The sequence below is a fragment of the Alosa sapidissima genome, chromosome 11 (genome assembly GCF_018492685.1).
Source record: "Alosa sapidissima isolate fAloSap1 chromosome 11, fAloSap1.pri, whole genome shotgun sequence".
In the NCBI taxonomy this organism is placed as follows: Eukaryota; Metazoa; Chordata; class Actinopteri; order Clupeiformes; family Clupeidae; genus Alosa; species Alosa sapidissima.
Window position 1 is genome coordinate 5,473,685 of NC_055967.1, and position 27,492 is coordinate 5,501,176.

The window sequence follows — 27,492 nt, forward strand, 5'->3', positions numbered from 1 at the left end:
TTTAGTGCAGTGTTGTGGCATGGCAAGAGACGACTCTGAAGCCATTTACAGCCATATACTGTATTAGCAGTGGCTGAGGGAATCAGACTAGAGAAGGTTAAAAAAATTACTTCATGCTAAATTGAGTTTGGGCTTAGTGGAATAAAATAGACCAAATGGTCCTCAATGCAGGGAGTAAAATCCAGGCATACGACAATATTAGAACCTTTTCTTTAAATGATATCAAATGGTGGAATATAAATGTTCATTGATAAACACCACAAATTATGTTTCATTGATAGGTTTTTATATGGCACTTTAAAATGTTCTAGATGGCAGAAGTTATCTGATGAAATCCATACAGATATGTGTGACTTCTTTGATCTGGTTTCAGAGAAAGGCATTATTTTTTCTCTGTGAGGTAATTCTTGTGTGTGGTCCTGTGTGGTAATTGCTTTGACTTTCACCACTTTATCTACAGTTAATTTAAACCAACACTATTCCAGTTTGTCCATTATTTTTCTCCTCAGAATTGTTGCCTATTGATGGGTGTATAACAGTGATATGCCACAAAGAGGATTTCGTCTCAGTCTAAATCCTCTCTTTTTTTGGAGGGGGGGGGGGGGGTGATAAGGTGCAAAGATGCTTGTGATTGAATGTCTGTCTGTCTGTTTGTTCTCCTGAGTGTGCCCCTCCCTACACACACACACACTCTCTCTCTTTCTCGCTCTCTCTCACACACACACACACACACACACACACCCTCACTCCAGACACCCCCATACCCCACCTCCCCTATCTCATCAGCCCTGGTGATTAAGATTTGGCACCTTAGTGCACATTGTCTTCATTTGGAAATATTTCAACTGCATTTGTGCCCATTCGGAGGAGAGAGGAAGATAAAGGCGTGAGGAGGGGAGGGGAGGGGAGGAGTGGGGGGAACACACCCTGTTGTGTGAATCCTAGAGAAGGCCTTGAACCCTGCCATTCACCTCTTTCACTTCATCAGCTGAGTCTAATTGCCAGAGAGGACAGGAGACCCAGGGCCCGATTGTTCCTTATCCTCTTTAGAGCCTTGTGAGCCATGAAAAGAGAAAGGCCTGCTTTTGATCTTTTTTTCCCCTCCTCCTCCTCCTCCTCCTTCTTCTTCTTCTCCTTCTTCTTCTTCTTCTTCTTCTTCATCTCTCAGATTTTCTTTTCTTTTTTTCCTGTCCTCCACTGCTTTCCTTTCCCTGACGGTGACACCGCCTTTCACATCATGAACCCCCCACTACCATTGCAAGCCCCCCCCCCCCCCCACACACCCCCTCTCTCTGTCCATGCAAAATAATTATCAGGCACTGCTTCATCAAATAATGGTGCCTCTAGGAGGTCGTGCGGGGGTAGGCCAGAGGTCTGGGAGGGTGGCCCAGAGGTTGCGTCGGAGCCCCCCGGATCGCCTTAGTGGCATGCTCCCGAAGACCGGCCACCTTTATGTACCTTGACCCCAGCTTTTGCGTTGCGCCGTCCTAATGAGAACCTCCCGGTGCCACCTCTTGCTCCTGGGCCGGTCCAAGAACGGGAGAGGGTGCGGAGGGCAGAGTACAATAAGACAACGGGGTCGTTCCGCAGACAAGGAGAGCATCTGTGCTGTCTTATTAAGGGCCACGGAGTGAAGCTTGAGCTTCTCGAGGTCTGAGAGAGGCCAAGAGACCCGATCTATTGACATCTACTTGTCCTCGCCGGTCAACACCTTTGAGTGAAGGGGCAGGCTACGCACACACAAGTTCTTATTAAAAGCAATTCCCCGAGTAGCTTATTTAGATAGTGCTTAACTTAGGTTGTTCGGTGGCCTGGTCTTGTTTGGAGACCGAGTGAGCATAGAGAATTGGAAATAATGATGGAGAAAGACAAAAAAAAAGAAAAAGAGAAAGAAAAAAGATCCTTGAGGGTGTGAGAAAGATGACAAAACCTGTCAAAGGCCAGTCCTAGCCTTGAAAAATAGTCCTTCAGATGAATGTGTCTGACAAGGATGCGACACTCCACGTGAACTCTTACGAACAGGCGCCAAACACTCAGGGGCCCTCGTTACTAAAGCTATTGAGAGCTGTTGAAGAGTTGGAGGATTTTGTTGAACAACATTTCAAAACTTTTTGTTTCGTGGGCATGACTAGCTTCCAACTGTAATTGGTTTTACTTGTTCAGTGGAGCACTTATGAGAACATAAAATAACCAAGTGTGACGAGTGTAAACAGTGTCATTCCTGACAGGGAAAAATATCTTAATAAGGTAAACTGCAACATGAATTTGATCCCATAATTCAAGTTATGGCCTTGTGGAATGTAGTTTAATATCCAAAATTAGTTAGTTATTGTATCGCTATCCCCAAGCATAAAGCTTATTCTCAATTAAAACTCCAAATATTCTCAGGAATACAAGGCCAAATACACACATACACACACACACACACACAAACACAGAGAGAGAGAGAGAGAGAGAGAGAGAGATAGTCTATAATAATGTGTCGAAGCCAGCTCCTTTCCCACGCCAACAAAATGGCCAATGAAGGGAATAGAGGGGGAAAAAACACGCACACACATACACACATAGAAATATGGAGTAAACAGCAGACAAACAAGCAGGAAGAGAAAAAACCTTTAAGCAATCATGTAAAGCACGCCAAACATCTGAGTGTGGGGCGAGAACAAAGCAAGGCCCATGTCGACACATCGATCTGCTCCTGAAGCTACACACACACACACACACACACACACACACACACACACACACACACACACACACGTCCACACACACACACACACACACACACACACACACACATCCACAGACAGAAACAGACACAAGTGAACTCACACAGACACAGACTACACATGCAGCTCTGATTGCTCCCTGCCTTTCCCTGCTTCTCTGTGGGAGAATGCAGTTATTGATCTGGCCCACTTCTCCAGAGTTAACTTACTGATGAAACCTGACTGGGGCCTGCCAGAGGCCTCAAAGCTTTTGGGACGCTGCTAAAACAATATTGAGCCTACTCTCACACAAACACACACACATGCATACATATACAAACAGTACATACTACATATGTATGTACACATATAATATAGTAATAATTACACTTCACATAGTTATTGATTTATTATATATCATTATATATTATTTGTTATATTATTATACTATTTTAATGTATTATTTAATTCATATATATATTATAATGTATAACTTATTTATTTATTTATTTATTTATTTGGGAAATCTGTGTGTGAGCTACTTACAGAGAGAGAGAGAGAGAGAAAGAGTGAGAGAGAGAGAGAGAGCGTTTAGAGATGCTGTCTCTCGGTCTTTTTACTGAGTGTCCCCAGACTGCCCCTCCAGCCGTGTGGCTTGAGTTGTTGGTGGGACTTGCTGTGTTACAGAGTTATTTATATATTTCTTAGCATTGTGTGGCATTTGGATTTCTTTTCTGTCTGCTGTGGCACTCGGCCTGGCATCTTTTCAGTAACAGCGTGTGTTGTCTCCTCAGATACTTCTAGTGCCATTCCTCACTTCAACAGTCTTTCTATGACGCTGCAGGATGGAAGAAAGATGCCCTGAATGTTCTGCATCTTTCTTTTTTCTTTTGTGTGTGTGTGTGTGTATGTATGTGAAAGTGTGTGAAGGAGTTTTTGTATGTGTTCAGGTCTTTGTGCGTGTGTGTGTGTGTGTGTGTGTGTGTGTGTGTGTGTGTGTGTGTGTGTGTGTGTGTGTGTGTGTGTGTGTGTTTGTGTGTGTGTGAGTGTGTGTGCGTGCGTGCGTGTGTGCGTGTGCGCATGTGTTTGGTGTTGGTCATGTTTGTAACATTCCATGTGGGAGGGTCTGATGAGAAGCAGGCCATCTGTAGTGTTCTGCAAAATCGACATGTTGTAAAGTGTGATTGGAGAGTGTGTGTGAAGACTTGACTCGTCAAATCTTGGCACGTAACGCGGCAGAAGGGAGCGAAAGTAGGAAAGTGTCCAGAGATAAACAATTAGATTAATCCCAGCGGTAAAGGGCATGTACAACAGGAGAACTCCTTGGAAAGAGAAAGAAGAAGAAGGAAAAAAAAAACTAAATCAATATGGCCTTCAGTCACCACACACACACACACACACACACACACACACACACACACACACACACACACACAAACAAACACACACACACACACACAAACACACACACACAAACACAAACACACATGTTAGGTTAGAGCGAGGAAGAGGTTAACACTTACTCCTCAGATCAGGATGCACACAAACAGAAGGAGAGTCACAGCGAGTTCAGAATGGATATGTGAAGTGAGCGTAGCACGGGTAGCTGTGTCTATCACTGTGCCTGCACTCGTGCACTCGGCATCCCCAACCGCCCGAGTAGCCGCGCGGAGGCCGGCGGCGGCGCTATTGATGGGTATGGAATACCGCGGCCACCGAAAAAAACTAGACGCGCCGGGGACAAGCGAAAAGGGGCGGGAGGGAGGGTGGGGGGGATAATGAACTGAATTAAGGCAGCCAGCCTCCAGCCACGCTCGGCCCAATTCTCTGAAATGATCTTTTTTAGTTTTGGAGAAAGGGGGTGTGGGGGTGGAATGCAGACTTTGGGGAATGGTTCTTTCACACACACACATATACCCCTTCGTGGATACAAACATAATGGAGCATGATCCACAGACAGTATGGGCCGTCCCAGTGCAGTGCCCCCCCCCCCCCCCCCCCCCACCCACCCTACTCTCGGGGCGCTGCCCAGACTGGCAGGTCTCTTCTCACATCACACCAGTGTTCCCAGCAGGCCGCTCGGGGGCCTCGCCGTGCCAGGGCACTGGGGTCCGACTGGAGGTGGGGGCGTCCCGCTATGTGCTTGTGCTAGCATTACAAAAATGACAACAACAACAAGGACCACAAGAAGAGGGGGATGAAAAAAAGACGAAGAGGGACAGGGGGGTAAAGTGGGGGGGTGGGGGTGGTAGTGTGTGGGGGTGGCAGTAGGACAGGAGGGGGGGAATAAAATGACAGAAAGATGAAAAAGAAAAAAAAAAACAGAAACAAGCAATTCCCCAAGTGCGGTAGGGCCGAGCGTCCCCCTGCGGAGCTGCGTCGTTGGAGGCGCTGACCAGAAAGGTGCGAGCCTCAGACACGCCCCCACCCGCCAGGCCCTGTCTCCACGGAGACCGCTACACATCCTAGCCATCGGCGTGGCTTTCCGCAGAGACCCCCGGAGCAGCCGGGAGCGTTCGGAGACGTGGCCGGACTATCGCCCCCGCTCCAGGGACAACGCAAGCCACCAGTCTCCTGACCTCCAACAACCTGTCAGTCTGTCAGGCAAGCCTGGGGAATTACGGCAAAGAAAAAAAATACCCCCCCCACCCCCATCCCCCTCCTAACCAGACCAAACCCCTCGTCCCTAAACACCCCCCCCATACATGCCCCCACATCCCCCCTTGTCTGTTGAGAAAGAGAGCAGCATGGACTGTACCTGTATTGTTAACACAGAGGAACAAAGAAAAAAGAGCTCTTTGTGTTTGCCGGCGGAGACCACTGGCTAAGATTATTTGGAGGCCATGTGAGGGCCGGCTGCATTCACAACTGCCTCCCTCTGTCCCGGGCCAGACAAAGCCCGTCCAGATCGGCACGTCTACCACAATATTATGCAGCCTATTGCATTACAGTTCTCACCCCCCAAAAAAGAGAATGAAACGGCCAGCAGAAGGATTGGAAGAGAAATCAATTAGCATAACACGGCCTTAGCAGTATCTGTAATTTAGACTTTTTTCATACCACATGGTTAAGAATGGGGGGGGGGGCGTGGCATAGCATATTAATTAGCAAAATTGCATTTTGTGAGAAAAATGCCCCCTTCCCATGCACCTGTCATAACACTATGTCAAATCCCTTGAAAAAAGACACGAGAAAGAGCAAACCCTAAAAGCCGTGTCCTCTGAAAGAGTATAGTGAGTAATGGCAAACAGGGTGTAGCGCAGCATTCAGTGCACATGATAATGGCTGCTTATGTGCTTACAACAGCCAGGTTTATGTACAGTATACAGTCAAAGTGTGCCCACACAGTCACCAGCAAGTATGGATCTGCTCAGACAGAGTTCGTAAACTGGCAGGAAAACAATGTATCATTTTTAGGGGCAGAACATGGCTGACATTGCACATGTGCATATTGTGTGATATGATATGTAGGGATAAGATTATGAGTATAAAACAAAATCGTGTCGTTTGTGAGACTAGTAGTTGAGCGGCTGTGTTACGTTAACAGGCCGCTATTTCATACTGTGATTTCATATTGTCTTGACTTCATAAATCAAATGACCAGACAACTTCGGAATGTGATACTGCTCAATATAACACTGCGTTAATGAGTTTAAGTGTCAATACCTGCCATGTCGTACAATGATATCTGCAAATTGTCAGTCTCAGTTTGTGATGCCCATGTGTTGTCAAATCTTTTCCCAAGGGGGGGACACTTTTACATCACAGTCTGACAGACCAACACAACGCCTCAATTCTGAGCTTTCTTCATAATTTCTCTCTCTTGTCTTTTAGCCATTGAGAATGAGTGAAGAGATTTCAATGGTGTGTGTGTGTGTGTGTCCTTTATGAAAGAAAGAGGGAGCACGAGAGACAGACAGACAGAGAGAGAGAGCGAAACGCGGCGCCTTCCAGACGGCAAAGGGATGGCAAGCCCCTAATAATACAAAGCTGTACAATAGCTCTGACAGGCAAGCAATAAAGCAATCAGGGTCCCAGGCATTCCAAATCTCTTTAACGCCCACCCTCCAGCGGGGCCAGAGAGATGGGCGGCCTGACCTGTCGGCTGTCAATCACAAGGGGGTGATACCTGCAGGAGCTTGCGTGGTGGGGGGGGGGGGGGGGGGGGGGGCGAGGGGGCTAGCCCATCAGATCTGTTTTCACACTTCACACACTAACATTGCAAGCATAACGGGGAAAGACAAAAAAGACCCAACGCCTCACTCTTAATTAGGAGTGGTGGTGGTGGTGATGGCGGGGCGGGGGGGGGGGGGGGGGGGCTGAGGATGGAGTGTGTGCGTTTGTGTGCATGTTTGTGTGTGTCTTTGTGTGTGTGTGTGTCAAGAGGTCCGTGTGGTGGTGGTGGTGGTGGGGCGGTATAGAGAAAGAGTTGTTTGCTTTTAAATAGGAAGGGGAGGGCTGGAGATATTGGAGGGAGTGAAGTGTGGCGTCCCAGGGAGATGGAGAATAACCTTTTCCCTTGATTTGGGAATCAGGCATTGATCTGTCATGCTGTTTTGTACAAGCCTGAGCTCTCCCAGTGGTGCGTTTCGTTTCGAGGAAGGGAAAAAAGCGAGGGGTGGGGGGAGGCAGGCAGTGAAAAGCGTTAAGGCTAGTTCATTAGCTGGCTTTAGCTCATTCCTGCAAATAGATCACCATTATGCTGTGGTTAGTTAATGGCTTTCTGGTGTTTCCTCCAGAGTCTTTCTGTCTGAGGGGCTGCTGCCTGCCTGAAAACCTTCACTTGTTCTTTATCATCTCTTTTTCCTCTCACTTCCTACATCTCTCTCTCTTCTCTCTCTCTTTTCTTTTTTCCTTTTGGTCTTTTCCTTTTTCCCCAGACAGGGCAGTGAACCCTCTTTCTACCTGCTACAGACAGTTGGCTGTGCCGGTGCCTGACATTGCCGAGCGGTCTGAACACATGGGCCATCTTCTGAGGCCTTTCTCTCTCTCTCTCTCTCTCTCTCTCTCCCTCTCTCTCTCTTTGTCTCTGCAGCTGTGTGAACCTTCAAAGCTGCACGTCCGACATCCTGCCTCAGTCTGGTCTCGCGCCATGTACCATACTACCCTCTCCCTCTCCCCAGTGTGTACGCATGGACTCACACACACACACATACACACACACACACACACACATACACACACACACACACACACACACACACACGCACACACACACACACACACACACACACACACACACACAGGGGCCAGAGGCAGACACAGGGGACCTCCCAGTGCTTCAGCACAACAGAGTGCTCTGGCAGTGGGCCCATCATCTCCACACTGTAATCTTAACGTCCGACTGAACCACAGTGTTTTCCACAGAGAACCTCCTTTTTCCAGGGCCTCGTAAAACAGGAGACTATAACAGGCTTTGGCCTTGGGTTCCCTCACCACTGTTTTGGTAGCAAACATGAATGTTTATAAAAATATTGAGTGAATCGTATTATTTTCTTAGGATATGTCTAGGAGATATTTTGAACTGATACTCTTGCTGGGGTTGATATGTTGTTGATGGTCAAGTGTGGTTTACTGTGTGTAAGAATAGGAAGACTAAAGAATTTAGTTGTCCAATTAATCTATTTCAATCTCCAAACTGTGGTTTACAAGGCATCCTTGGGCAGTTATCTAGTGTTTTTGGCCCAAGCAAAACCGTATAATTGGCATATTAACATGAATTAACATTTAACCGACCTTTTTCCAATAACCTTCCCACTGACCTGTAAGTACAATACGAACAGTAGACGCATGATTTACATACAAAACCATTTATTTGTTCTTGTAGTAAGGAATGATCTCAGAACATTATTCTTGCTTTCTGATCAGTCTGTCTGCTGTATATTATTGCATAAAGTTAACTGCAGTCACAGACAGAAATTAACGTTTACACAGTGACTGCTTGGAAATTGAAATTGTGATATAATTCCCATCTTACTAAAACAAAAGTTGACTTTAAAGTAAATAACATTCAAGGGCAGAGGTTTGTGTGAATACAAAATGCAGCTAAAGTAATTTTCTTATCATTTCAGCCTGTGGATTGATTTGTGTGAAATAAAGGTCATGTTTGTTACTACATGTGGCAATTTATCTTCTGTGCCACAACATGGCAAGCAGACATGCACCTACATTCAATTTGTTAACCAAAACAACCACAAAAAAAATCCCCCGACATGTTAAAACAATCAAACAAATCTACACACCCAAGCTCTCCCTCTCGCTTCAGCAAATCCTTTTACGTGCACCTTTCTGACGACTCCTGATGCTCTTAAGGAACAGAGATGAGACATTAACGAGATTTGGCAGCCTGGGTCTGGGGCGGACCGCGAAACGCAGTGAGGGAAAGATGAGTTCTGCAGAAGTGTTGTTTATATGAGCCCACTGAGACCCTCTCCCCGATTTCATCCCTGTGTTTGGCCCACCACGGCTCACCTGGGGGCTGGCCGGGGGGGCCGCCGAGGCGAGGAGCAGGGATTGGTCAGCACAACCCCCCCCAGCCCCCCCCCCCAACCCCCATCCAGGTCTCTGGTGGCAACCCCCATGGCGAGCATGATGTTGTGCAGCTGGATGGAGGTTGTACTGTACGTAGCCTCACAAAACCACCACCACTCCCCCAGCCACCACCGCCACGCCACCCCTAAGGAACCGGGGGTCAGTGCAAGTCAGGGAGCAGTGGACCATTCACTGTGCCACGTCTCGTTCAGGCCCGTTTAGAGACCAGGGCAGCTCTCTCTTTCCGGATCTCCCTGTTCACACACTCACCCATGCATACACACAGATGCGCGCGCACACACACATACACACACAAATATTGACATAGCATATCTTCAAATAGACTTCTAGGTGAAATACCCATTTAATCTTAAACACTCTCAAATGCATATTTCATGCAACTGGAAGAAGTAATGGAAATGTATGAACTGTAGACTGGTGTGATAATAACAAAACGTATATGTTATTATTACACGGCTCTTCACAAGGCAAGTAGAACGCTCCATTGGCTTGAATGGGATTTCCCAAATTCTACGGTAAAATATTTTCATGTAATTACCGCTGCAAACATATAATTACTGCTGTCAATGGCAAAAATGGGTTTTGTGCTTCTGATACGTCTTTCATATCACTACGCAAGGACTGGAACTTCATTCAAAAGTGAAAGCAGACGGTTGATCAGCTGTGTTAAGTTCAGCGTGTGTTGTTTCTCAGCAAATGGCACGATGAACTGTAACAAATAGGCTAGCACAGTGGTTTTCAAAGTGGGGGGGGCCTCAGCAAGTTGGAAGAAAAAATAAAAGCAACAAATAAATACATTTGAAAAATGTAAAATATACCTATTACTATGAGGGTTGTTATACAATGCCATTATAATAATTTGTCGCATATCTGAACATTATATTTTCCATGATAATGACTGGGAATAATAGTAGAATAATAGCTCTCATATAGCAGAAAGCCCCAAATGCAATTTTTACACACTGTATGCTCCATCGCAAAGTGCTTGCGGCTAAAATAATTATTAGGATTAGCTTAATGTATTTTTACATTTGCCATAGTATTGTCGATGGGTTTAATAACACATCAAGGGGGTCCTTGGCCAGAACCTAGTGGTATTTGGGGGGCCTTGTCGTGGAAAAGTTTGGGAACCCCTGGGCTAGGCTATGTAGGCTAAAGTCATATCGTGGGGAGTTTATTATTTCGTTTTGGCAAGTAGCCGTGTAATAAGCGGGATAATGTATAGAACGCCGGTCATTATTGGGAAAATAAGTCCCTTCAGGGTGGAACAAGACCCCTCCGCTGCGCGTCGGGGTCCGGTTCGCCCTGTCGGGACTTATTTTCCCAATAATGACCGGCGTTCTATACATTATCCCTTTACATAATGACCGGCGTTCTATACATTATCCCTTACGTATATGCTATGCTACAGCTTTCAAAAAGTCAGTGTTGCTGTTCTGAGGAGGTGCATGGAACTGTTATCAGAGCAATGACTTCTTATGGAAGTGCAGTGTTTTAAGCCAGAGACAGTCTGGCAGAGGCCATATCTCGCTTGACCAGAGGGGGACCCCTCAAAAGATTTGGGTGTGATTAATGGTATCACACGTGTTGTGAGAAGTTAAGCCTCAGTTCCTGTGTAGTATCCACAAACAGTAGGAACAAGGGGGGAAAGCTTTTCTTAATTAGCAGCTGCTACACAGACAAGCCCCCTCCCTCCATCAAATAAAAAAAAAAAGAGCCATGGAGGAGTTGCCGGACCTTAGAACCTTTGTGACCAGTGACGTGTCATCCCTCACTCTGTCATGTTTAACTAAAACCAATACCCATTCAAAGTAGCATCCATCAGTGTTAGTTCACAACAATGACAGATTGCCTTTCCTCTGCACCCAAAGCATCTGGATCCTCACAGCCCCCACCCACCCTTGTGTTTATGGTAAACAGGCTGAACAACAGCTGGGCGATGGGAATTTACAAGTTAATCAATTGTTAGTTAGAAGCAGCCGACGCAGTGCCCTATACCCATCCATCTGCAAGTTAATATTAATTTACTATGCTAATTTTCCCATAGGCGATGTGCGACTTTATTGATTACTTCTGAGGGATTTCTTCACACCTGGTTTTATTATGTTAGATAGACTGACAGACAAAGACAAAAGTTTCTTTTTGTTTAGATTTAGCCTAATCATAACATATAGATTTGTTCTCTGTTTTTGAACATTTCATATTAAGAGTCTCTGGTGTGTGGTTCATGCTTTCTCATTGACACTGACCAGTGTGTTTAAGTAAACAATGACTCTGTCCACTCTCCACAGGGTCCAGTTGGCCTCCAAAGGCAGATCCAATAGGAGGACAGTGGTGTGAAACGTAGCCGTGTTGGGTTTCACAGGTGCCTGATGGGAGCAGGTGAGCCGTGTTTACCCTGGAAGTTCTCCTTCCTGTTTCTGGCCGAAGGTCCTTTTGTGTGTGCCCGTGCCATCAGCTCATTCCCTCTCTCCCAGACCAGGTGTCCGTGCTTGTGGCAGGGTCCCGCTCCTTTGTCCGATGCTGTCCACCGTGGGAGACATCAACAGAGCAACAGAGATACGCATGGCCATTCAGTAAGCCTCTCACACACACACACTGACACACATTGACTCGCACTCACACACACATACAAGGTTTCACACAAACAACTTTGCCAAGGTGTATTGACTGAAACGCTCTGTGCTGTTAAAATTCCATGTGAATTTCTCATGTAGTATACCCCCAACCTCCCATGTGTTCCCCTGTAGAGCATGACTTAGACACAGGCTGTCTGTCCACTGCCCCCCCCCCCCCCCCAGACTGAAACGGCCCAAAAGCCCAACACACTCCATGCAAAAGGGGGTTTGAGGTTCACATTTTTAGCACAACTCAGTCCTCAGCTGGTAACATGTTAAAACACAAGCACACAGACTAGGCCAGTGTTTTAGACATACGGACACAGTGTTTCACTGCCTCACTTCAGCACAGTTTGGCTGTTTTGTTTTTCTTTATTTTTGCGCTCTTGCTTCGTATTTACTATCTTGGCAGCCTTAAGCCAGGGATGAGATCAAGCAAGGGCAGCTTCCCTTGCTCCTCAGTGCTGTAAGCACTGGCATCCACCTCCGACCCCCTGCCTCTCCCCCCATCCATCCATCCATCCATCCAGCTACCCATCCATCCACGTGAGGAGCTAGCGCTTTATTTATATTCCCGCCTCGCCCCGCACCGCGACCCCTCGGCACGCACATCACACGCCGGGGTCACCTCCCCTCCTTCTTACGCACCCACCTCCTCGCTCCCCTTCCAAGCGCTCCAGTCTTTTCCAACATGGCTCTAGGACAGCAGCCCGGGTGCAGAGGCAGCTCCGTGGACTCGCGCACCACAAAGGAGGCCCAGGATCTGAGCTGGGCTGGCCCCGCGCCAGGACCAGCGAGCTGGGGGCGTGCACTAATAAGGAGGAAGAGCTGGAGAGGGAGAACTCGCTGACTTCCACCTGCGCTTTGCATTCTGGGTTTTCCACTGAGGTTTTTTTAACAGTAGCATTGGCTAAGAGAGAAAGAGAGAGAGAGAGAGTTACAGTAAATATTGAGTATTTTTTTCTTTGCATTTCTTCTTTTTTTGAAACATCTATGCACTGTTCAGAAGAGGACAGTTCAGTGTCTGTAATGACTATGATGTTTGTATTTTGGCTGAATAACTTCAGAATCTTTCATGAAAATGTAATTTATGGCTCGATAGCATTTCTTTTTTCAGATCTGGACCTCAGCCATCATCGCAGTGTGATTTAAACTTTAATTAAACGTCTGCCCTCACGAATCTGGAATGGCCAATATGCAAACAACAAAACAAACAAACAAACAAACAAATAAATAAATAAACTAAACCACCAAACTCCCAAAATTCTTATTCTCTGATAATGTCCAAGGCAGGCTTGAGAGCGAAAGGCTGGTTGAGCTCTGGCTAGAGGTACTCGGCTTAGCTACTGTGCACTCAGCTGTCAAGGATCTCTCTAGATACTTTGAGAGTTTTTTTGTGAGCAGCAGAGGCAGTGGTGGATGCCAGAGGCTATGTTTGCACAGTGGAAGAGCCAAATGTTGCTCACTCACTCACTCGTAGGTGAAACAACCCGGGAGGGATGCTCGCCAATTCCGGTCGGTTCAATAAGTAAGTCTGTCTCCTTAAACCGATTTTTGGTACGTCGCGTGTTTCGCGGGCGAAGCTACAATTCCTCTCAATGCCAGTAAAGCTTGCGAGGGATGAGTGAAATCTGCCACCTCGAGCTGATATTTATTTCAAGCTCGGCTATGTAAACACTTGGCTGCCTGAGAGTAACCTCTCGTCTCCCTTCTCCCCATCTCTCCCACTGTCCTGTAATTATTGCACATACTTATTTTCCCCCATGATGGGGTGGGCGCTGGGTAGCAGAGAGAAAAACATCTCCCATTTCTCTTTTTAATTGGCTGCTTGGTAAAGGGTCTCAGATGGACTGGCTCGCCGCTCCATGGCCCCCAGTCAAGACCGAGCCCACTGATTTCAGCTGTGCAGGTTAAATAAGTAATAATTAACAGATCACGGCGAGGTAGAAGGAGGTTGTGCTTAAAATGGCCTCTGGTGGCCTCCGTAGCCACTGGTGATAAATCTCATCCCGCCTTCCCCTCCCGCCAACCCCCCATATAACTAAAACCTAAGCCTCATTCAACTTCACATCCATCAGTGTTGGCCTGAAAGCGATGACAAAGCACTTTCAATTACGCTGGTAACTGACTATGGGAACAGTTCATAGCTAGGGCTTGGTTGGCGTGGGGGGCTGGTGCAGAAGGGACAGATTGGGGGAGGAGGGAAGGGGTGGGGGTGTTGGGGGGTAAAGGGAGGTTGGTGGGGCATATGTTTGACTCTCCCCCAAATAATAAAAAGAGGGTGTTTAGTTTCAGGGGGACGCAAGGATGGCCAAACAGCCGCCGGGATCCCAAGGACAATTCGCCCATTTTGTGCGCTGTCACCCCTCTACGCTGATTTATGGGTGGGACATCCTGTGAGCGACCCATGTGGTCCATCAGCTGGGCACTTGGGGGGGGGGGGTAGCGGGTGGGGACACGTGCACCAGTGATTAGAGCCCTGGCGTATCAGAGTGAGCCCACTCACTCTGGGCCCTTGTGTCCTCGGGAGAGGGCCTATCAGCACTCCAGTGGGATGCAGCCACTGGGACATGAGTGGCCATCCTTAACCCAGAGCGGCGCTGCCAGAGAGCAGTCGTCCGTGCCCAGTGCTCATCCGGCTGGTTTTAAAGGGTTTTTGGATTTCTAATTATATTATGTGGAGTTGAAAGCCGAGAGTGTGCACTCCAAAAGTTAACATGGTAATGTTTAATTGGAGTGATTTTAATTCATAATTGCGTGACCCTTCTCCGGGTACTTTGGGCTTTCACTGTGTTGAAATAAGTAATTGAGCACCTGTAAGTGAAACATTTAATTAATTCAGATATACAGCTATCAGGTGTTTCAGAAAATATATTTTAGCCCACAAAACATTAAGGCCTTGTGCAATTACGTCTTAATGCAGACAAGCACACGAGCAAACCACTGAAATTCAAATAGTGCATCATATTAATCAGTCATTTGAGAAACATGAACGCCAAAACACATGTTTGTATTTGTTTTTTAAAAAAGGAACCAGTTTCTGTATCGTTCAAAGAACTTTATTACATAAACAACACAAAGCGCTCGTCCCAGTGGGGAGTGATCTCGTAAAAGGAAGCGCTGACTCCGACGCCACGATGAAAGGCTCCCACCACCAACAGCAGTCCAGGGCCTTTGCTCACTCACTTCAGGCAATTATGACACAGAAGAGACCTTTGACTGTTCTTTGCAACCCCAGATGAAAAAAGAGACCTAGCATTTCTTTCAGACTCAGTCGTAAAAAATAAACCAGCTTTCCTCAATCGCTGGTGACCTCTCTGACTTCTGGAATAGCAGCACGGATGCATCCGACCGAGCCACGGGCCAAAACAAATCACTTGCGATTTACGGAATTATAAAGACTTTAATAGGCGCAACGTTTCTCGCTCAGATTGGTCTTTATTTCCAAGTGTCAAAGTTTTCACTATGCCCCAGGCTTTCAAACCAGTAATTGGCCAACTGAGAAGTTCAGCAACTCCCCAAGTGATCGAGTGCATTTGTTGCTGTGAACTTAAGGGTATTCCTCAAAAGACTACAGGTCTAGGTTACGAGAGCCCACAAATTTTTTTGCAGAAACCAGTTGGTATCTACGCATCTCTTAGTTCTTCGTATGTGGTGTTTTTTCTTCTTCTTCTTTGTTTTTGTTTGGGGAGATAACCTTTCAGAGCAACTTGAGATTTTGATTGCTAATTAGTTTTGTTTCCGGATAACATGGCATGAACTAGGAGGGCTCTGCTTGTTGAACCCTGGCAAGAACTTGCCTTAATGCAGAATAATTGTCATTTGAAAAGCAAATCAAAAAAGGGAAAAGTAGCCACTGTGGAATGGTGCCTTGCAGAAACATGAACACAGTGCATTTCCCCTTCTTCAAAGCAAAAAGAGGCCGATGGATTTTTTCTTCTATCATTTTTTCCTCACAACAAACAGAAGAGTTCAGTGCCTTCTGTTTTGAAAAGAAAAAGAAAAAAACAATAAAGTTCTATAAGTTTTTTTCTTTTTATTTCTCTCTTCTTATTTAGTGTGCACTCATTGCCATGCTCTGGTTTGTATCTGTTCTCTGTGTGTAAACAATGCCATCTCTAGCTTAATGACCAGATGTTGACCACAGAAAGAAAAGCAAGTGGCTATACTTTAACTTCAATTTTGGCCCACAACAACAACATAGAGAACATTTCAGGCTTAGGTGCACATTGGACTGAGTCCCTGAATGCACAAATATACCACATTGGAGCCAACATATTGCAAACAGATGAATATCAATTTATAGCATGACACCAAATACCCCCAGCCCCTCATGAAAAAGTCCAAAATGTCACCCTAATAAATGGCCTTTTCTCGCTTCAAAGTCACCCTTTGCCTGGGGTTCTAAGGGCCAATTACCAGCTCAGCGCTTTTCCTGAGCATTAACATTACACAGCATCCAGCTCAAAACAACCCACTGAAGCGTCGCAGGACCTCTGTAAACTCCGCTGACCAGCGGCTGTAAATCTTTCACTCACCATGTTTAACCAAATCCAATACCCATTCAACAGCACATCCGTCACTGCCCCAAAAGAGCCAACGATGACAGAGTGGCTCCCATTGTGCCGCGCGACAACTTACTCAACTGCCCCACCACTGCCCCACCACTGCCCGCCCATCCCCCCCCCCCCGCCCCCCCTCCAGTCGGATGCAGAGTTCCTCTGCGGTTTCTGACGGCGATATGGGCCAGCTTGGGATTGAGATCTATCTCCACAGCGGCCATCAATCCGCTGAGACGCAGCGGGAAGCTGCCGAACAGCACATGCTTGAGGAGGATCCAGTGCCGTGCCGAGCTGTCTCCCCCTTATGTGCTGTAGAGGGGGCAAGGACTGCTGTCACGCTTGTCACATAATTAGTCATCTGTCTTCAATGCATACCAGGTAGAGGAACATGAGGAGCTTTTTTTCCTTTGCCATGCGTTTCTTCATGTAGGTATGCCTCTGCTGGGTTTAACAAAACTTGAAGGGACTTATTGAAACTAACATTGAGATCAGATTTTACTTTGACCGTCTTGATCATATGGAAGTGTTTAGCACCTCTAAACAAGAACGCATGCCAACTGTAGCCCATGCAAGAAATGTCAGTTGTTTACTTCATCACACACACACACACACACCCTACCCTCACACCCCTTTCTCTGGCATGTATCAAATCAATGCGTGTGCATGTTCATTACATTAGTTTAACTGTGAGTTAAAGTGTTAATTTGATGTTTCATTGGATTTAATGGGAACAGTAACAGGCAGTTTGCGGTGGAGGCCGAGTGGATGGGTTTGACGGCTGTGCCGGTGGTCTGCTCGTTAGGCAGGCCTGAGAGAAAGAGGGAGACCGAGGCTCGTCTGGCAGCGCAGGTAGCAGCTAAAATGCCACTTAAGGTTTTAGCTTCGGCTGGCTTGTTTTTTTTTTTTCTTTCTTTTTTTTGGGAGAGAAATGAGCGTGACCCAGGAAGCCCGATCCCATATCCCACACCCTTTCTGCCTGACAGCCACTCAATGGCAAGTGCCTGCCTGCATAGCGAGGGAGGTGGTGGTGCTGGTGGTGGTTGTGGAGGTGAGAGAGCTCTGCTCTGCCTCGGTGGCCTCCAATGATGGTGATTACCTCATACACTCTCATCCAGCTCACTGCAAACTGATACCTATTAACAAACGGCTGTCAACACGTTAGTGACTTGGAAAGGCAGAGGAGAGAGAGAGAGAGAGAGAGAGAGAATTGGGCAATAAAGGGAACTGAAGGAAGGGGGAAGAGAGAGAGTAAGTAAGTAAGTGAGTCAGACAGACACAGAGAAAGTGTGCGTGTGTGTGTGTGTGTGTGTGTGTGTGTGTGTGTGTGTCTGTGTGTTAGTGAGAGTTAGACAGAGATAAAGAGCAAGACAGCGAGAGTTACTGCTTGAGAGAGAAGAAGGGGTAAACAGTCAGGATTAATGATGGCGAGACAAGTCCATGCTTCTCACGTCTACATCTCCGTGCTGACTGTCCAAACAGAGACCTCAACAGGAGGGAGGGAACCTGGCTCAGAGAGAGGTGTCCTGACAGACTGGGCTCTTAACTCAGACAGCTTCTCAAAACAGGTCCTCCCAGAAGAGCTGGCAACAAATAAGCCTCATGCATTCACTTTACTCCATGTGCATTTATGCTCTCACCCACTACATACTATGAGTTTACTTGATGCGTTTAACATGGTTATCTGAAAAAGAATACAAAAATATATTTGACAGTCATCAGCATCACAGTACATCTTTATTGTGAAGCGACACAAAATATGTTACAGTCTCAGTTGCGCTGCTAAAATTCAGCAAGCCCTTCTATCCTGCAATTCCCGCAGGACATTTCATACCTTTCTTGTGAGCGATCATCACTCTCTCTCCAGGCACACACTTGCCTCAGCAGTATCGGCACAGTGGGTTAATTCTGTCACTTAAACTTTCTGTGCTCTGTGCAAGTTAACTGCAACCTACGCGGAAGGAAGAATTGCATTCTCATTGCTTTAAAAATAAACCTCCAGCTGTGCTGCCTCAGAGGCCTACATCTTAAGTGAAATGATTGGCAAAAAAACACAGCTGACATATATTTTTCTAATTGTTGCCAAGAGGGAGAGGAGTGGGAATGGAGCCGATTTAATTGTCAGTAATTACAATATTGTCGCATGTAATTGCAAAAGATTTTGATTGTGTTGTGTTTCCCTACTGCACAAGGCCTATCCCAAATGTCTGCCTTAATACACATTTGTTTTAGGGAGGTTTGAAAGACAGTCATCATAATAGGCATCACAGCATGAAACTCTGTTACAAAAGGGAAGAAGAAAGGACTCACAAAATAGACATAAAACACATTTCAAGATCTTCAGCGTAGTAATTAAAAAGGTTTGTGATGAGCTATTCAACCATATTATGAAACAATGAAAATTTTAACATGTGTAACTGAGCCTTCACTTCTTATGTCAGGTTCTGTATCTAATGCATTCATTTAGAAGAATATAGAACATGGAGTCATTGTTCTCAAAGAACATTTGGCTATCAAAATTTAGCATGGCTTGTTTTCTGTTCCACCATATAATTTACTTCCTCTGAATATCCAGCATATTACATATCAATATCACTGAGGATACTCTCTTAAAGATTGATAGCCATTCATATTTCTGAGTGGAACTAAAATCAAGTTTTTATCCCTAAAGTATTGTACTTTAGCATTGTCCTGAAGTTGGTGATGGAAAAAGAGAACACAAAAAAGAACAACAAAAAAAATCTATTTACCAGAAGAGGTAAAGGAAACAGACATAAGTGCTGGTTTGCGCCAACCTCAGAAGACAGGCAGACAAACCACCGACTCTGAGAAGCACTTTATTATCCAGTAGGGAGGGGGTCAGCAGGCCCAGGCCCTGCAATCGATTGAGGTTGGTGGATGCTTCCACCGCTGCACTCTGTCTAAATTTTCTAAGAGTAAATATGCACCTTTGAAGTAGGGGGGTGGCCAGGAGCACTCCTCAGCCTCAAATTGTGTGGGTTTCTGAGGAGGCTGCAGTTACGGGAAAGATCAATGGACAGGGGCATTAGGGGGGTGAGAGCGCGCCAGCCTCACCGCCGACCCCGCCATCATCGGCCAGAGCTGATCTTAGAGACCAGCAGGGCTTATTGAGGTGGAGGAGCTGTAAGACAAAAGGAGATGTGGTCACAAATATCTGTCTGCTCTTTGGTCACTTCTGTGCAATTGTTTTGATTTTGAAAAATATGTGACAAAACACATATCAGCAAAATATCATTCCTATAAAATAGTCCTTGCTTTTTTTAGAGGGACACACACACACGCACATAAACACACACACAGTGTGGGTATATATATATATATATAGAGAGAGAGAGAGAGAGGACCCCACAAACATTTTAAACAATGCAAGTTAAAGTTTAGGCTCCTGGTCAGACAGATAGCAGACAAGCTCAAGAACAGATATATCTCCACCTTGTCAGTCACATTCATGGGTTCCCCTCCCTCAAGTCCTCTGTGCATTGATGAGTCTCCCCAGACCAGCGGGAGCGTACCACCAATAAACTGAAATGGTTTAAGGTTAGGCTTCTGTATTAGGGGGACTTTGATAAGATGTCACTGACTTTGATAAGACGTCACTGACTCTGATTTGTGACAATTAGATTGTCACTGAAATCAAAAGGAACCTAAACACTTTGCTGACCGTACAGGTCAGTGTCACAGGTCAATGACCTCTGTTTCATGATGGCATTTGTTGTTTGTGACATAGCATTTAACTGTATTTAAGGCATATGAATGGAAAAAATATCATAAACATGACATATGTTAATTAGGATTCATTTTTATTTCTGACAAGCAGAACTGCATCACTGAGCTGATAGATATGACGTTTGACGGTTAGCATTGCTGTAATTGACTTTTTTCCCTTTCTGTCTGTATTTTGTTCTATTTCTAGTATTCCATTCCTTCTTTCTTGCCCATATTTTCTTTGTGTTGGACTGTTCTTTTTTTCTTTCTATCTTATATATTTATCTAACGGGTCAGAGTTCAGCTTAGATTTAATTTACCAAAAAATGCCTTTACTGCACTTAAAAACTCCCATCTCTAGACACCATGGCTCCCTTTCCAACTGGGAAAGAACTCCTCTGTCCACTTTGTGAAAGCGTGGAAAAACCCATATCCTGCCTATTGTGCTTCTGGCTGTGCGCACTTGTGGCATCCTTTAAGTGCATTACATTTTGTGCTGAATGCACAGCTTTTATATTGTGGTTTCTGGGTAGTTGTGAAGAGCCGTGGTGGACAGCCATGCTGGTCGGAGCAGGATAATCTTCCCTGAGCAGGGTGCCAGCGAGTGATAACTGAGCACAGGTTTTAAGCATCTCTTATCACTAATGTCCTAAAACATCCTTTGAAAAAAGAAAATATCCACATGCAGCCAAAAAATTCAGACATTTCTCCATGGATTTTTCAAGAAGCCTGAATGGTCTTTTTTAATCTGCAAAATATATATAGAAAGAGAGAGTAAAAAAGATGAGGTTTGAGCGATGTGTTCAGAGCCTATTCTTAAATCCTTTCCTTGTCCTTTGAGATGTGATTAACCAAGTATTTACAAAATAACGTCTCTCTAACTCTCCCACCCACTCCCCCACCCCACCCCACTCCAATGCTCTTTACATTCAGGAACAGCAACTGTGTATGGTTCAGGGGAAAGAGAGCTGAGGGACAACATCTGTCCGTGTTCACTTAGCGTTTGTGTCTTCCGGGGCCCCTGTGTGTGTGTGTGTGTGTGTATGTTCCCAGGTGTCGACTGCCTTTTGTGGCTGCCAGGCCCGGAGCGGCAAGCCAGCGAGAGTTAACATTTACAACCCCCCCGTCACACTCCACAAAACCCAGTGTCACTCAAGCGCAGCCTGTGTGGCAGGCCGCGCATTAATGGAGACGTTGACATCTTCCGGCAGCGTGTTTATCTGATGGGAGCGCCGAGCAACTGCAGCCAATAGTCTCCGCATGGTGCCATCATATCCATCCCCCCAAAACAAGGATGTCTGGCAACAAGTGAAAGCCATATTCTCTTTATTTCAAGAATCATTCAGCGCTGCGGAGTTAGGGGACTTTGCCAATAAGAGCTGGGCTTTTTCCCTCTCTCTCTCTCTCTCCCCTTTTCTCTTTCTCTCTCTCTCCTTTTCTCTCTCTCTCTCTCTCTCTCTCTCTGTCTCTCTCTCTTTGTGCTTTATCTTATTTTGGGATGTTATCACTGTAACGTGGTGGGTTGTATAACCATCTCCCATGGAAAAAAAAAGAGACGGCAGTACTACATGGACGGTTATCTCTGATATCCAAGGAGACAATCTCCCTGGTAAGAGATACAAGCATATTCCACAGATGTTTAAATCAAAGTGGAGCATGATATTGACATACAGTGGGAAGCGTGACTACTCTCTGCAGGCAGACAAACTCAGCAGTGGGCTTCCAACAAAAGGCTGTTTACATATTTCTGCTGAAGTGTTTTGTTCAATAAACTGTCAGACTTTTTTTTTTCCTCCAGGATTCCAGTAACAACACAAAAGACACCCCCCCCCCCCATGATGTGAGATTCAGGCCCGCGCTGGGTGAATAAATTCTTTTCTGGCCGTCGTTTGTTTGCCGCATTTCTCCCTCTGTCCCCCCTCCTGTACAGCACAGGATACTGTGTGTCTGCTTTTAAAAAGCTATTTAAACACTGTTTTCACATATTTTACACTCTTGTGGGAAAAATATATATGAGAAAAGGTGACCTATCTTCTGCTACACAAAAATGGGCTTTGATTATTTTGCTAGAAAGAAACCCATGAGCCTTCCTTTCAACGTTCTCTCAACCTTTTCCGTAAGGCTGAGAATAACAATTCGGTCGAATCCCATTCAGTGTCCATCAAATAGCCGTTCCTCTTTGGTGGACCAGTATAAGTGAGCAACAATGACTGCTGAACAATAAACGTAATTTCATGCACGTTGCCACGTTGTGGAGCAACAGCAGCTTCCTGAGGATTGTATGATGTGTGAATGTTTGTGTGTGTGTGTGTGTGCGTGCGTGTGTGTGTGTGATGGAGGATGATGATGGGTTCATGAGGTAGATGGAGCTATCTTTAGAGGATTGATTTCCCATACTGCCTCGCTGCCGGCTGCATTTATATTCTGTGCCTGTGGCTCCCTGACCCCTGGTTCTCCTTTGATGTGGCAGGCTGCAGCACAGGCTGGAGCTGTGTCTAAGGAGGGGAAGGCTGCACAACAGCAAAAGGTGAAACTCTCTGCAGTAACATGGGGGGTGGTGGGTGGGGGTGGGGGGTTGTATGGGGGTGTTGCTGCATCTGGGAGGGCGGGGATGATGGGCAGGAGGGGTGGGAGGTGGAGTTGTGTTGGGGTTGAGGTTAGGCTTAGGGTTGGGGTTGGGTTGGGTAGCTGGGGGGGGGGGGGGGGTATAGACTAGACCAGAGGGGCATGGAGCGCAGCAAAGTGATGAAGCCATCAACTGACAGGCTTGACAGAGTGGAGTTTGTGGCAGGGGTGGGGGTATGTGTGTGTGTATGGGAGGGGGGTGGTTGAATGAGTGAATGTGTGTGGGGGGGGCATATATGTGTGTATGTTTGTGTGTGAGAGAAGTAGTGTGTGTGTGTGTGTGTGTGTGTGTGTGTGTGTGTGTGTGTGTGGCGGTTGGCTGTTGAGGAGAGAAGGGCACGGCGGTGGCTCGAGCTGATAGAGACGTCAGCGCCGCTCCAGTAATCTCACGACGCCTGGGCACAGCGAGGGGCCATCTTGGGGCCCGCAAGAGTGCTGCCGTGACGTGACGGGGCAGACCACCCCAACGCCGGCGGCAGGGGGGCCCACGCGGGACAGTCGAATCAAAGCGAGGAGAGGCCATTTTTGAGAAATTACAGAAATCTCCATGGAAATTAGCATGAAACACTTTCTAATCTCCTGCTTTTCACTGCGGACGATAAGGGTCAGCGCTTCAAGCTCTTCGTCCTCTTGCTTTCCCTCGCTCTCCTTCCCCCGTTCCTAATTTTATTATTCCCTCTTGATTTTTTTTTTTTTTAGCTTTTCATGTTTTTTTTTTCTTTTTCATTTTTCAAGCCTGACTCTTTCTGAAGAAAGCCCTCCCCATTCTGTCCATATTCTTCAGGCCCCAGAACCGTTTACTTGAACTCGTCTTTTCACCGAGCACAATTAACCATTTAGCTTTCAAAGACAAATCAAGGGAGAGCCAAGCCCTGCCCTCGAAGTGACACAGGATCTAGCTGCTGGGTGCTTTTGGAAGGGGACGGGATGAGATGAATCCCTAAAGATGTGCGTCCCCCTGTCCCCTTTCCTTTACCAGTGCATCATCAATGGCTCCTGTTGTTGTGCTGTCCGTCCATCAGACTTTAGGGTGCTGGCTTCGTGAATGGAGCAACGTGGCACCCCAGGTGATAGCATGCTGCTCATCATGAACAAGAGAATTAACATCAATATAATGGGTCTTTAGGCAACTCCTGTTAGCACTTATCTTCAATAGGTTTCTTTCCACTTCTTTCTCCCTCAGACACCCCCCCCCCCCCCCCCCCACCCGAGTTGTGACATTTTTTTTTTTGCCATTGTCAAAGTGCTAGGTTTTTTTGTTTGTTTTGCATTTGAAATAAGCAGTGTTACGAGCCTGCTGCCAAACCTTTATTTTATTTGTCATGCGGAATGAGCGTTGAGCTTGCAGATGGTGAGGACACACACGCATTGCATGTCAGTTTGGCCCATAATTCAGACGTAAACGGCACCCGCAAACAGACATTTCACGCAGAGCATTAGAGATTTTTGTTTCAGCTCAAGGATGATTGATATATGACTGTTGGAGAAAAGAAAGAGTGGCAAGTCCAATGTGTAGACCGCAGATCTTTCTGGAGTGGTGCATTTAAAGCTCTAAAGAAAGTGCTGTCAAGCTATAATACTTTTTACTCTCTCTTTCACTTTGGGATAACACTTTGGATAATTGGATTGTTCAGTGTGTCTTCTAGGCATATCACTTCTCAAGATGGCCATTTCATTAAGAATCGGATGATAGAAGATGGCTAATCAGAAGAGCTTGACTGGAATTGTTCTTCTGTGGCACTTTGCGCTTGTGAAAAAGTAAAAAAATGTGGGCAGCATTATTCTGAAGTGGACCCTCAACTGCTTATAGCTTTCTTCAACATCAGACGCACGGTATGGCAGAATTGTAGGGCTGTCACAGATTGAGAATACACTCTTTTCTCTTTCAGGGTCTTTTAATGAGAGAAACATGGGAGTGTCAGCCTTTAGAGCCAGCAATTTAAAACTCAGCACATTAACAAGGTGGCAGATCTCTTGATTTCACTGGCAGTCATCACCAGTAAAATTGTCAGATTAACTCAAGTCCGCTCAAACGAAGCACCGCAAACGCACCTCCATATGCAATCAGGTACCACAGAATCTAACTGGGCCCACAATCACCATTGGCTTCAGAATAAGAATAAAGAATATAAACCATATAAGGCAAAGTTATCTGTATTCACACAGGCAATGTGCAGAGGGGACACTATAATGAGGGTGACAGCTTGCATCCAACCTGCTCATCCTCAATAGGTTTCCAGCCATCACGGAAAAGAATCGGGGGTATTTCTGGGACTTTTCTTTTTCTTTTTTGAAATCATTATTGAAAAAAAAAGCTATTTCACAGAAAAAAGGGAGGAAAGTTTGCATGCTCTGTCTTGGCTGCGGCCCTGGAGAGACTTCCACTCGAGGGATCCTCTTAGCTTCCATTGTCACGCTCAGCACACCCTGTTCCTCACAGACAGGGCCAGGCGCTGTCTGAACACAGGAGCTACCCAGGTAGCTGGGCTTTGTAATCATGCCAAATTGCTCTGCTGTCTGTATTTCCCCTTTGGGTATGCAAGGATGGTTCCAGGCAAGGCAGACAACCAAAACAAAGGACAATTAAAGTGCTACCTTGATGTGAGAGAAGCTAATGAACTGGGTTTCTCTCACTCTCCCTCTTTCCATCTCTCTCTCCCTCTCTCTCTCTCTCCCTCTGTCATACGGTTCATTTCTGATCAAGTCTGCTGTTTAAGCCAACTCAAGTGAGGTAGTGAAATGGATGAAATTAAAACATTTTTCCCTTTTTCAGGTATTTCTGTTTGCCACATTGATTAACATATGTCTTCTGTAGATAGTAAGATAATTAACAATCAGCTGTGCACAGACAGTGGCCCTGACAGACCGTCTGTGGTTCACAGGATCTCCTGTTTCAAAACTTGTTACAAACAAGTTGATAATAAATCAGATGCAACTCACGCAGTGAAAGTTGCTGTCCTCTCCTTTAAGTCTCATTCAAATCGGGGGGTTTTGGGTAAATAATTGAAGAAGCAAGCTTTGTAACCTGCCTCTGAAACATGGTCCTTGATCACAAAGCTGACAGATTTACAGCATAGCTAAGGAGCCAGCGGGTTCAGTGTGCTGAACTTAGAACCAGAGTTTCCCAGCCAACAAATTCACTGTTGGGAGATAGGCAGAGGGATCTAGGAGCCAGCAAATTCAATTCACAGAAACCCAGAAGGGATCAGGGTCTTGGGAGCTGTACAATACACAGGCTCCAGAGAAATACACTAATTGGGTCAGTTTGGGTTGCCTTTTAAGTACTGTTCTCCACGCCCCAGTCACAGCACTCTTTTAGTCACACATTCATTCTCAAGTATCATAAACTTGGCTGCTTATATTGCAACTACTTTTAGTGTTGTTTATTATGTTAGTTAGGTATTTTCAACTTTGAATAACTTAGATGTTTTGACCACCAAGCTGATTTGTAAAACTTTTTCTGTCATGGTGATGTATCCAGGATTATTTCAGCCAGTTTGTGAAGAAGTTGCAAAAGAGTCAGCGTTCAAGGCCGACATATTCTGATGATTGACTAAGGCCTTTGATGAGTGTAAACAAATAGAGGCAAAATCGGTCTGTGACAACGCGCATCACAATGTATTTTCTTCTCAATTACGCCTATGCATTAACATACACACTCTGAGAGAAGCTAATAACTTCAGTGCTTTAGTATGAAGTTGCACTATGCTGATTCATGACGGGCGTCTTAGGTTGAGTTAATTAGGAAGCCTTGCAGACTCGGCACATTGCTCTGACAAGCAGGAGAAACACGTGTGTCACATTCGGAGACCTTTCTAACCTCTCGCAAAACCTTTTCCTCCAATCCAAGAATATGTCCCCTAATTAAGCTCCACGTTGGATTCCTGCCTAGTTTGTTAAAATGTAGCCTACACCGTGTGTACTAATTACAACTTGTAAAAGAAAAAAATGCACACATACGGCTCATCGGTTTTTATTATTTCTAGTTTTGAATGGTTTTCCAACCATTCCAACAATTATTAAGTATTTTTCCAGCATTCGATATTTCCAGCCTTAGTCTCAGCTAATAAAGTATAACATGTATGAAGACCCTCTAATGGGACACATCGGAAAACAAAACAGCATGCATTTTTAAAATCAGTTTCATACATTCCAAAGGCAACTGATGGAAGAGTGAAACAATCTTAATGTATATAATCCTATTTTATTGCGGCTTGTTTGTTAAACAACATTGATGATTTTATTTGGCTAGACTTCCAAAAGTCTAATATCAAAATGGCTAGACATTTAGCCACGGTAATCTAAACGGAAGATGCTTGAACTGGCATAACTGGCTTAAGTTTGTGTCTTTAATTCATGTTATAAATTACGAAACACTATTGTCACAATTGCTATTACAGTTATTATCCTTGTATGGGGGTATAAGCTTTAGCTTTGTATAGGCCTATCTCTGTGTTTAAATATAGGCTACTGACCAACTATGCCTTCTACGTAGGTAGCACTTGCGCGACTTTCTGAGTCACATTCGTGTGTAGCGTTAAACTTGTGTGTTTGAAGAGCACGGGCATATTCACATCGTTAACCTAGATATTTTATGTCAGTGTCGTTCAAAATAGTGGTTCCCACAATGAATAACCTTTACCCTAAATATTTTCCTGTCATTAATTTGAGTTCCTACAGGTCATGGAACTACTGAAATTAAAT